The sequence below is a fragment of the Cydia strobilella genome, chromosome 5 (assembly GCF_947568885.1).
Source record: "Cydia strobilella chromosome 5, ilCydStro3.1, whole genome shotgun sequence".
In the NCBI taxonomy this organism is placed as follows: Eukaryota; Metazoa; Arthropoda; class Insecta; order Lepidoptera; family Tortricidae; genus Cydia; species Cydia strobilella.
In genome coordinates, this window is record NC_086045.1 from 3133983 (window position 1) to 3147335 (window position 13353).

General features: G+C 36.6%; 1 long non-coding RNA gene across 1 annotated transcript; it reads right to left on the reverse strand.

The window, feature by feature from the left end:
- Positions 1-641: 641 nt before the first annotated feature.
- Positions 642-2363, reverse strand: LOC134741832 (uncharacterized). Its single transcript, XR_010127901.1, has 2 exons — positions 2102-2363; positions 642-793 (listed from the first exon to the last, which is right to left on the reverse strand). It is a non-coding gene; the product is annotated as an uncharacterized LOC134741832 (long non-coding RNA).
- Between the last annotated feature and the right edge of the window lie 10990 nt (positions 2364-13353).

Here is a 13353-nt window from a genome sequence, read left to right on the forward strand (position 1 = left end):
GCAAAGTCTACACAAGCCTGGCTCGCCTCCAATAAAATCGACTTTATACGGCATGAAGATTGGCCCTCCTCTAGCCCAGATCTTAATCCTTTAGACTATAAAATATGGCAGTATTTAGAGGAAAAGGTGTGCTCAAAACCTCATGCAAATCTAGACTCCCTGAAAAAATCTCTTGCTACGGCAGTGGCCAATATCGACATGAAAGTGGTGCGTGAATCCATTGACGACTGGCCACGAGGACTTCAAGCCTGTGTAGATAATTATGGCGGTCATTTTGAATAAATGTTATACATTTAGATTCTCTAGTTTATAAGCTTTCAAACGCTGTACAAATTATACGGAATAAACTTAAACTTTTGATTTTATTTGATACTATGTATATGACAGAACTTATGAGCCGACTAGGTATTATTGGTCAGGGTAGTTGAAACATAAATTGTGACGTTTTCATCCAAAAGGTACCACATTGTCGCTTGTCAATAAGGTTGATTTCTAATTGAAGCTATATGGAAATAGCGCCTTACTGACAAGATGCTGACAAGCGACAATAAGTACCCTTTTGGTTGAAAATGGCACTATTATAGTCATACTTAACTGTCCTACCCACATTTAAGCGCTGTGCAATAAATAATTACACGGCATTTTAAATCTACGTTTTATTTCACCTTAAATTAATAAAGACTAAATAACAGTAAAGTGATAAAGTTTTATGATTTCCATTCCACGGCCTCCGGTGATCTCTTTTCAAATGGGAAAGTCTGTTTATATCTTGCTATGCCGAGACTCACAAATGCTGAAACAAACAAACATAATGAATTATCCCTTAACAAAACATCCGTGAGACACAGACATATTAAATATATTAATAACGGGTCACTCACGTATTTTAAGTCGAAAAACGATCTACATGTTTCACTCCGTACCAACCCGTTACCCGTTATTAATATATTTAATTATCCTTTACTTTGATTACACATCCAATATACTGAAAATATACCACTTGAATTAAGTTTTTCCTTTGAAGTATTTTGTTAGGGTTCCGTACCCAAAGGGTAAATCCGTCTGTCTGCCCGTCCGTCTGTCACCAGGCTGTATCTCATGAACCGTGATGTATTTCTGTTGCCGCTATAACAATAAAGCTAATCCGAACTTCACTGTAATGCGAACTGACGAGTGACCCCTTTCTTTAAGGGATAAAGCCTTTGCTTGGTCAATAAATAGAACCTGACAGACTATATTAGACATTTTACATGGCAATTATGTAGTGTTGTTACTTTCGTTTTTGTAATTTTGGAGTCTCATTCAATATATTTATTCAGAATTTACTTATGTTTTATATCAAACATACTATAATCCAAATGCTCAGTGAGTCCGGACAGGGGTTTGTTTTTTTCGGATTCAGATTATCGAGGCCCTACTGTACCTATAACTAAGGGGTGACTACATTTTCACATAAGGTTTTTTTATACTTATACCTAATATCTTGCTTTACAAATTTGGGAACTAATCAAATTATTTTAACTAGGGAACAAATGAAATATTTACGCTATACGCTGCACGCCCAACTCGAGCGTCCACTCAGGCCTTACACTTACTGTTGTTGTGTTGAAATGTAAGTAGACTTCAATTTAGTCCAAATATTTACACTGCTTACAGTAAGAATTGTTGGAATTACCGTTTTATTTGTATTGTTGTAACACACGTTGTCGGCAACAAACGTTTGATTAATAAAATTATATCTGGATTTTTATGAATGACCCGCCTAGCATTACCAGTCACAGTAATTGTTATTAAAGCAAATAAATCCGTTTAAAAGTTCCTGAGTCTTTTACTGAAGCTCACCGTCTTACAGTACTAAGAAAGTTGGAATGTGGTACAAACAGCAACACTAAGTCTGTCCATTGGTGGACCTGATGCCTTTTGGAATAAGGTTTACCCATGGACAGTTAACAGTGTGGGCGATGGTACTGTGTGAAATTTTCGAATGCAAAAATTACTATGAACTATGAAGTAATACTGCAATACTACTTTTGTAAATCCTGTCTACTTGCTTACTTACAGGTTTTAAAACTAACTTGTACAATAAAAACGAGTTACTTACTAAGGGAAAAAGTAGAAATCAGTATTCTTCCAGGCAGAGTTTTGTTTTTAAACGCTAAATTTGCAAGATAACCTCCAATACCGATCAGACCCACGGCTCCGACAATTCTGCAGCCCAAGCAGTCGCGAGGCGTAGCCTTCTCGGTTTTCGCTGACATTTTAAAGAAATATACTTAAATATTACTTTATTATTATGTAAAACTCAAACATAATTGTTTTAAAGAATGTTTTGCTGTGTTTAGGTTTTCGCTTTTAGAACGTCAGTGTTACTAGTGTCAGTGTCACATTCTTAGCTGTCATGCAATCAATTGTAATGTCAAACGCGTTTCGTTACTAGTTACTATTATTCGTTTAATTTAAGCATAGAAGGTAGGATCCTATAGAAGCGGCCTACCGCGTGCGCCCGTGAGGGACAGAACATACGCAATGCGACAATATGATTGGTCGAGTTGATTTCTTTTCTTGATGGACTTGAGGGCGGTGTTGCCCGTAGCCAATGTCACGTAAAAGGGTAGGAACAAAATAAATGCTCTTAGAGCACGACGCTGTTCGGTGGTTGTTGTAGTTGTCTCGTAAAACCGATAGCTGGATTTTACGAGAAGCACGTGGACTACCGGCCGTTGACTCCAAAATGGTGGTTAAACACGCTTTGAGATTAATTCTCCATTCACTGCACACTACCACATTAGATTATTGTATAATAAAGCTATCGATATTGTGACGTCCTGTCTCTTAGGTAGATATTTGGGGAACAACAATAAACACATCCTATATTGGTTTCGAATGCACAGCTATGCACTCGTCCGTTCGGTGGCAGGGTCGGAGCGAGACTGCCTTTAACCCTACCCACATTATCGGCCGAGTGCTAACCGACATTCCATTTATTATATAATCTCATGACGTCACATCTCTTCCTTTTTATAATGATTTATGTTTATCTTATACTGCTAGGTTAATTTAGATTCTAATTCTGACATACTACTACCGGTTCGGAAAACAGCGTTAAACTCAGACCCGAGAAGAACCGGCGAAAGAAACTCGGCGAGTTGTGGATGTATTCATTTTGCAACAGTTCAACGATAAACATTTTTCAACAGTATCAAACCTTGGAATATTTACAACTATTCAATATATCTCTCTTAATTGCTTAGCGGTTAGCTGGAAGAGATCCCATAAAGGAATAAGTTCGTCTTTGTATACATTTATTGTATTATCTTATTGTTATTTTAATTTTACAATATCAGTCCTTCTCCTTCTCCTTTTTTTGCAGTTTTGAGTCTACTTTCTTTTATTCAAATTTATAAAAACTGAGGTTTATCTTACAAGTATTAACCTATAGTATGACTACATAGTGCCTTATAATGGCTACACATTTCTAGGTATTTTTATTAGCATACCAGCTACATACATTTTTCACCAAATTAATACCTATTTCGTGAGTTTACAATAAAATTATATCATACAGGTCGCTTTCCAATAACATCTTGTACCTGTACAACAACTGATTGCCTTAGTTTTACTTGGCATATTTGATAATACAGTACATATATGTCTAGATATGATGCAATTTATAATATGCATAAATGGTCCAATGTTAAGTAAGGTAGGAATGTCACACTGCTACCGTTTACCGTACATACCACAACAAGCTGTGTAGTTTTACTTGTGTACAGGTATAATGTTATTTAAACAAACAATGGTATATATAAATAGATTTATATTAATTAGGTATAATGATGAACCTACATATTATGTATTTGACCGTTATTATTATAAATTGCATTGGACATATTATTTAGTTCTATAATTATAATACTTATTGGATACAATATTGACATCAATTATATTCAAATACGGTATCTCGACTGTAATGTTAATCTAGCAACCTCAATTCACTATTTTTATTTTATTTTGTTGCCTCAGCTAGGCACACTGTAATTTGGTGCAATCAAGATCAAGTCTGATCCGAATATTGTTCCTATTTGCTTATGTTTTTATACGTATACTTAATTAAAACCCATCTCTGTCTGGGTAATTGTCCGATATTGGCGCCATGGCTAGGCAGTCTGTTTTACGAACTCGGTTATTATGTACGTATGTGTGTTTTTCACTATTAGGAACAAGTCATATATAAAGTACCGCAGTGGCTTTCTCGCCGTGCAAGGTTTCACGCAACGCCACTGATTTGTACTTTGTTTTTTTATTTATTTTTCAGCATTTAGTTTTTACCCAGCGTCTATTTATTTACCTCTGATTATCAATTTATAGAATTACGTGCTCTTTCGGCACTAAAACTAGTTGATTGGCTTTAGGTAATTTATTCATTCTTGGACTTTTATTTAGTCGGCCCGTCGACTTTTATCGGTACTCTTTTAGTCCTAGTGCAGCTTTGCATTTGGAATTGGTCTTTGCAGACACATTTATCACATGCCGGCACATTTTATCTTTTAGGGGAAGGCAGCACCATTATTACAATCCTGTTGACCTGTTCGTTATAACGCGGACAACTAAGACATCATTGTAATACCAAGGAGAATATATATTAGGGTAGACTAGACGGTTACTGTCATAGTAAATTTTGTAGTCACAGTAAATTTACTGCCATCTATCGACACACGATTAAAACTAAAAATGAAAATGTATAATAATACCAAAAATACAGATAAATTATTTTTTTATTTGTATTTACTATTTTTATATGATTTTGACCCATATTCTTTTACAGATATGTGTTAAAATTGTTAAATAACAAGCGAAACCGTCAACGCCATCTAGCCTAAAATCAATTTTTCTTGATTTCCGAGGCATGTATTTCCTTGGACTTTATTCATCTTATATGGAATTACATAGGTCTTTGGTAATACTATCCGTAATTAAGCACGGAACATGTGCGTTAGGTAAGTACCTTCTAACTACCGAGTTTCCATACTTAGCGAGTTATCGAAGTTATCTAACGTTTTTAACAACAGAACAGGTAGGCACATATACATAGGATTGGACCCCAAGACATACATTAAAATTCAACGAGTCTATGTGACAATTAGCAGAGTATCACTCCTTATCGTTAATAATAGGGTATTTGACAAATTTTTATTAATGGTATCAGTCGATCAGGTTTATTTTGAAAATCAAATGTCTATGCGACCCGTTGCCATAAGCAATAGAATACAAGTCACAAATTATGGTCGAAGTCTGGCACCCGCACTTTACTGACGAAACGCTTCTAACAAAATGGCAATACGTCGTGACGTCACGATGTAACGTCGCTATTGCTTAGAAACCGTTTCGATGTATGGAAAACAAGCGGCGAAATATTGCATTTATGCGCCATACGATATACGATATTATTATTATTTTTTATGTAAGGAATCGAATAAAATGATACCATATTTTCTTTTTGGATGTTTAAAAACTTAAATTTTGAAACTTTGAGGTGTTTTTTGACTCTTCCCATTATTTTTCAAATATTTTTTTTTATTTTTTTTATCATAAATTGTTCATTTTCTATCTATTAAACTAGATTTAGATTCAACATGAGTCACCAACCCTATTATCGTCACATAGTTGAAGAACTTATCATTTTCACTACATGGGCCGATATCCCATGCAGTACTCGCGAAGTTTTTCACTCCGATGGTATTTTTTCCGGGCTTATGTTCCACTTACGGAGTTTTCGCTCCAATTGTATTTATATAAACGGAACTCATCTATTGCATAAACTGTACATTTATAGCTTTGTCTTTTCAGTCTATGAAACTCGACTTTGCTAGTTTTAATATTTACAGGTACTTTTGTGTTAATGTGTAGTTGTTTTAAATACACCACAGTCAGCATTAGCAACCCTGCCCCGCGTACCATAACCGCGGTAGTTGCATTTGAAAACTCGTTTAATTAAGGAGGACAAGGTAGACCATTTCATGAGTTTTCAAACTGCTGGCGTGGCAGAATTATTATAAGCATAACCATACCTTCCCAAGGCCCACGGTCCTACATGTAGTAGGTACCTACTTTTTAAGTTCGATGAAATTTAAAATTTTTACCTCATCTATTCGGAAAAGGGCTTTATTATTATTACTCTTTACTCCTTAGACTTTATTTTTATTTTTTTATTTCTCAAATGAAAAGTGGAAAGCAGTATGGGTCACATGGTAGCAAAATTATTTTCACTGGCGTTGTCAACACTTGAATCCCTCACTACGCTCAGTATTCCATTTTAGAATTTCTCGCTTCGTTCAGGATTCAATGCAAGCCCTCGCCGTAACCATGACATTTTGCTACATTGTGACACGTTTCACTAATGTTCAATGGCAGCAGAGTGGCATCTGCTTTGCTTTGTTCTATTTTAAAACAAAATAAAATTAACCCTATTTCCTATATTATCCTCGTGAGTCTAAATGTACATTAAAATGTACATATTCATTGCAATCTAATTTGAACCTTTTGATGAAACCAATAGAGTAGCGTTTCTTTTGTTTTACAGCGTTGTAAAACAAACGAAATTCGTTCCAATTTACTTATAGAATAAAGTCCAAATTAAAAATTTAAAAACTATATGGTGGGTCTTACGAGGTTAAAGGTTTAGATTTCATTAGCAAATTTCGGACTTTTTCCTTGTATGGCTGGGCCCCAGGAGGATCAGTGCAATCTTAACACAACATTAACAACCATAAAGGTATTTCCATGGAGAATAGGTAATTACTTGCTTTAACGACAAATTTCACCGACCGTATCAGTTTTATTTACTTATTTTTCTTTTTTACATTCTAGAAAGAAGACTCAGGCAATAATGTGCTGATTTGGTAAACAATTAAAATTGATACCTAAATAGCACACGTTGTGCAGCTGATCAGTTGAGTTTTATTAAGTCTGACGCTAAATAAAGTCTACACTACAATTATGAGACACGTCCATTGTAAAGTGTACACTTATTATTTATTTAGATAACTTCTGGTTAAAACTATTATGTGAACTATTATGAAGCAGTTGTCGTTTATACCACATATTCGTGAGCTACTAATATATTACAGTCATCATTCGCTTGCCCTTGTCCCATTCATATGTCCCATGTATACTACAGTTGTACCTAGATCAACAACCGTTACGCAGACAAAAGCATTTAATAGTATTCAGACTCCCGCCCTAAATAGGCCTTATGCATGTACATACCTATTTATATATTTTTAAAACAAAAATGAATTGTATATTCGTTACCCTTTCCGAAGTATTAACGTAACCTTTCCGTCCTTTTGGTCATCTATACTAACCACCTTATTAGTCGTAAGCCATAAACTACTGCAAAAATTTCGCCTTTATTACAATAGCTAAAAATTTGTGGAACAAAGATTAAATTTGCATCCATCTGTTCTTGTCAGAATGTGTATTTAAATAGTGACCCAGAAGTTAGAAAATGAGGATTTCGCAATGGCAGACGCCCGATTCGGGTCTCGCCATAGCCGAAAGGCTAATTATTATTATATAGGTGTAATAGTACTTACTAGAAAGATAGGCATAGGCCAGCCAAGCCATTCTCAAGTGTTCAGCGAAATATTTCGCTTTTCAAAACTGTTCCGTCACCAGTTTAAGAACCGCTGGCATAGGCAATTATAATTTACACAATAGGTTTGATGTCCAGATGCGCCGCCGCAGCCTGGCCCCATACCGAATACGAATTGTTTAGGTATATAAGTAGATTACTTCCGTAACTAATAAACACGGCAGGTCTTTGTTTGTAATATTTAAATGTTTATTTTGAAGGCGTTAACATTTATCGGTAAAAGTTGGGTAACGAAATAACAATTCCTATAACCTTTTTGTGTACGTTTACGTACATCTCGTGGGTTCTTTATTTATTACATCGATATATTTAGCAATAAATAGCTTTAGTGGTGCAACTAGTTAGTAAGCTGCTATTTATATCCCTCTTTCTTATTTTTGAGACAGGATTTTCACTTATTTGGTAACTCGTCGCCACTGTGACGTCCTGTCTCTTAGGTAGATATTTGGGGAACAACAATAAACACATCCTATATTGGTTTCGAATGCACAGCTATGCACTCGTCCGTTCGGTGGCAGGGTCGGAGCGAGACTGCCTTTAACCCTACCCACATTATCGGCCGAGTGCTAACCGACATTCCATTTATTATATAATCTCATGACGTCACAGATATTACACTTTAAACAATATTAATGAGCAAAAAACAAAGGAATTAATCACGAGGCTACTATATCAAGATGGCGTTCGAACCGGAAGTCGTCGAGTTGATTTGTAGCCCACCATAAACCATACAAATTTACGGTGGGGAATAAAAAATAATGTGAGACTGTAACAAGGACAACAATAATCGCTTACTCTGCTACTCCTACTGAAAGATACCTACATAAGACTATTCCGTTCTGACAGTTCCCTCCATCACTCATGCCTAATCCAGTTTTATACTAGAGTTAAAGCAAGGAAAGTCTGCAGAGATTTTGACAGCATACGGAGTGCAGGTATAATTATAAACTTCAAACTTCTATGAAATTATGACGTATAAATAACACTGGCACTGCACTGCGTGTGTTATCAAAATCTCTGCAGACTTTTCTTGGTCTAACTAGATTCATGAATTTAAAGCACATAACCAGGATACACGAGCTGTTTTCTTTTGAGAAACTAGCAAGCTAACTTTGCCAGTAGAAAAAGGCGTGAAATTCAAAATCGATTCGTTTTAAAGCTGTAACGGGCGTACCGGACCGCGACCTTGGTCCGGTCAGTAGGTACATCTCTTTCTCGCTCTCACTTATAGCTGCATCCTCCCTTAAAAATCCCGGGCACCTTCCACTCGATCGTTCAGACCTCGGACCGGACCAAGATCGCAGTGCGGTATGCCCGTCTGTTACATAATAACGTGGCGGACTTTTAACCGTCTTTAAAAAGTCTCAAACTAAAATATTAACAAAATCGCTTTCGTGCTTCTATTATATTAACTAATATTTATCGTTTCACCGAATCTATATGAATCTATATAGGATGGATGGAGAACATTACCAATTCAAATTGCCACGTTGTTTTTATCAGGCGCTCAATTTATGCAAAACAAAGGGTTTACATAAATAAACACAAAGCAAAGCTTAATTTTGGCGATAAAAGTTTGCTGTTTTACCCAACAAGTTAACAAGGCGGAATTTCCCCAGATTTCCCCTAAGGTCCCTTTTACGATGTTGTTTCGGTACTAAAAACGTGTTAGCCTCACCCGAGACAATATTCAAATAATAAATTTCGTTTTACCAAAAACTTCTGGCACTTCAGGCAACAGCTTGGTCGTTATTCTCGAAGGTTACCGAGTTAGCTTCTGTGAACCAGGGAGCTAGCCAAGATGACACTCCTACACCATAGACATAGTATAGTAGTTATAGACATGAAACCGAGCGACCAGGGTTGGACCAGGGGTAGGAGAAAGACATATTCATGTATTGACAGGTCAATGTATGGCAGCATAATCCTTTTTCTCTTTCACTCTTATAAATTTCGGTATTTCGCCATCGCCTCCTACCTATGCTGCCATAACCCGACCATGAAAAAAACCCGGTTGGTAAAAAGGACAAAGCATGGCACTATTTTCTCTTTCCTCTTATAGGAATCGCAATAAGACTATCTTTCTCTATCAAAGAGTGTCAGGCCCTTGTCCTACACCGACAAACGCCAAACGAAAAGAAAAAAATGTATCGGGATGACAGATGGTACGAAAAGTCACGTGACTAAGGCCGCCTACTTTTAGACTAGCAAGAACTTGCATGCAATTTACGTTACATTGCTCGTAACTAAGGTAAACTGCATTCAAAATGTTTATCAGATACCGCAATGTAATGAAAATTGCATGCAAATTCTTGCTATTCTAAACCTCACTTTAGATATTGCCTCTGTCGCTCGAATATGCAAGTGCAACAGCGATAGAGAGATAGATAACGATTTTCGATTTTTCGATGATTACAGTGGGCTTTCAGCAAAGAGTAGTATATGGCTTTCAGTTTCTCTGCTCGTTCAGTCGAACCCACCCCGTCCTCTGTAAGAAATCGTAATGGCTTCCCTCTGCTATTGTCTCTGGTTCTCGACCTAGTTTCGAGCTGCCATCTTGTTTTGAAAGCCACTCGGCACGGGCTGTCTATGATAGCTTCAGGAAGTCAACAGGTTTACTTAAGGCCAGGATTACACTTGTAAGTTTTACTTACGTATGTAGGGACAAAGCTATTTGCTAGAATGAGATAGCGATATTCATATCTCATTCTGTAGTATAGCTGCATGTGTTAATACAGCAAAATGCAGGTAATAAATCCAGGTAGCCAAATTGACGTAAAATTATGTCAGCGACGTCATAATGACGGCATTATTACGTCATTATGACGTCGCTGACGTCATTTGACGTCATTTTGCTACCTGGGTACTTACGTAAGTAAAACTTACAAGTGTAATCCTGGCCTAAAGCACATTCAGGTCTGATTTTACAAGCTGCGGAACAATATTTTCCAGAACGTTTGGATAGCGGATTTATTGAACAACGATTACTTATAATCAAAGATAGATATAACTCCGTAATAGATGGATACAGTCTAAGGAAAAAACGTGCCTCGAAAATCAAGAAAATTTGATTCTCGTTCAGAGGGCGCTACTAGTTTTGGCCTACAGTCGTATAGATGGCGTTGACGGTTTCGTTTGTTATTTAACAATTTTAACGCATATCAGTGAAAGAACATGGGTCAAAATCATAAAAATAATTAATGCAAATAAAAAAAATCATTTATCTATATTTAAATACATTTTATCGTATTTTTATAAATCTTCATTTTTAGTTTTAAAGTGTGTCGACAGATGGCAGTGAATTTACTGGGGTTACAAAATTTACTATGACAGTACCGCTCTAGTATAAGTTACTTTATGCTTATAATACAAAAAAATGTTCGTAAAGACAATCTGTAAGCTTTTAAAAGTTTCACCTGTCTCGTTGTATGCCTGTAATCAAAACTTGCATGTTAAATTTGACCCATTTTCCGGTTTCCAATGAAGCTGAAAATTTGCATACATATCCTCCTAAAGCCCAGCCATACAAATGTAAATCCAAAATTTGCCACTGAAATTGTAACCTATAGTGTAGGAAATAGAGTTGATTTTGTGTTGTTGGAAAATTGAACGAAACAAAGCAAAAGCGGCTCTGTTCCAATTGAATAAGATTTAAATTTCATCGAACTGAAGAGGTTACTATAGGTGGGACCTTAGGCCTTAGGAGTATGTAAGTTGGTGACAATAATTATGGTACAGTCGCCGTCAGATATATCGGCGCGGCTGAGGTGTTCACAATATCTGGACACGCACTCTAACGCCTTGACAATAGAGGCGTGTTCAGATATTTGTGAGCACCTTGGCCGCTCCGATATATCTGATGGCGACTGTACCACGTCCGAGCTGATCTGATGATGGAGACAGTTAGGAGGTGGCCACTGGAACTGTGATAACAACGCAATCTTTGTGTTTAGGGTTGTTAGAATTGTCTCGATGAGTATTAGTTGCCTGTGAAAATAAAAGTACAGTCAGCTATTTAAAGAAATCTTCTAATTTTGTCTTATCAGAACACGATACCGAATAGTATATTGTCGTCTAATACAACCCTCAACCCACAAGTCCCACAACACAAGCCTAATTGAGCGTACTGTGAGGTTATAGGTTGATTTGTGTAAGATTTGTCACATATTTATTTAATACTAGCTTTTGCCCGCGACTTCGTCTGCGTGGAATCAGTGACAGCAGCTAGAGTTTAGCGTCTGGATAAAGTGTAATAGTAATCATTCAATTTGAGCATAATCTTAATTGACATCAATTATCAGCCAATTCATTAAATTTCTCAATTCCAACCCCCTTTTCACTCTCTTTAGGGATGATTTCCGACATAAAAACTATCCTATGTCCTTCCCAGGGACCGGCCCGCTATCCCTTATCGGGGTTTTATAAGGGTATTGCATAAGGCTTAACTCACCATACCCTTTGCCAGACGAAACCCTTTGTTTTGCTTTTAAAAACCCTTATATAAAGCTACCACATTTGAGTAATCGGTAGCCCAAATACCCTTACAAAACCCTTATCATCCGCTCACCAACACCTTGCATATTGCTTATAAGGGTTAGCCTTATAAAGGGCTTCACTTTTAGCATATAAGCGTGCTAATTTAAGTCGTCTACCTTGTTCATAAAGCACACATTACTTCGAATCCGAGCGATCGTCGGCGGCGACGGCGGCGTTCTTTGACTAGGCAGTAGGCACGTATTTTCTTTCCTTTTCATACACTACCGTAGATATATATACTAATCCTGTCTCTTTCACGCAAAGGGAAACCTTTATAAAAAGCGCTTAAAGATAAGGGTAACCCTTATTAAGGGCTAGCCTTATTTTTGGTTAGCTTTTCGGTAAGGGTTAGTCAAAGGTAGGGGTATGAATGGGCTTGCAGTTCAAAAGGGAAAGTCTTTCAATGTGTTAGCCGTGTTTAAGTGTCGCCCATTGAAAGGGTTTTATCGCGGAAAGGGTTTCTGGTCCCTGGTCCTTCCCCGGGATTCAAACTGTCTGGACCAAATTTCAACTACATCGGTTCAGCGGTTTAAGCGTGAAGAGGTAACAGACAGACATACTTTCGCATTTATAATATTAGTATGGATAAGTATTTTATTATTTTATGTAGGTAAGGTAATTGTTTCTTACTCAATGATGACGTCACCCTACAGCGGGGGATCACCGCGGGCGACGTAATCAAAATGACTAATTATGACAATGCAATGACAGTTCATCTGCTTGTACTTAGGGGAATTATAATATAATACTGACTTCAACTCAGAACAGGAAACTTGGTATGAATACAAATTATCAGTACGAAAATTTGTGTTGTATGTTGTATCATAGAGTAACTTATACTAGAGCGGTACTGTCATATTAAATTTTGTAACCCCAGTAAATTCACTGCCATCTGTCGACACAATTTAAAACTAAAAATAAATATTTATAAAAATACGATAAAATGTATTTAAATATGGATAAATGATTTTTTTATTTGCATTAATTATTTTTATATGATTTTGACCCATGTTCTTTCACTGGTATGCGTTAAAATTATAAATAACAAACGAAACAGTCAACGCCCTCTATACGAGTGTAGGCCAAAACTAGTGGCGCCATCTGATCGAGAATCAAATTTTCGTGATTTTCGAGGCACGTTTTTTCCTTAGACTGTATCCATC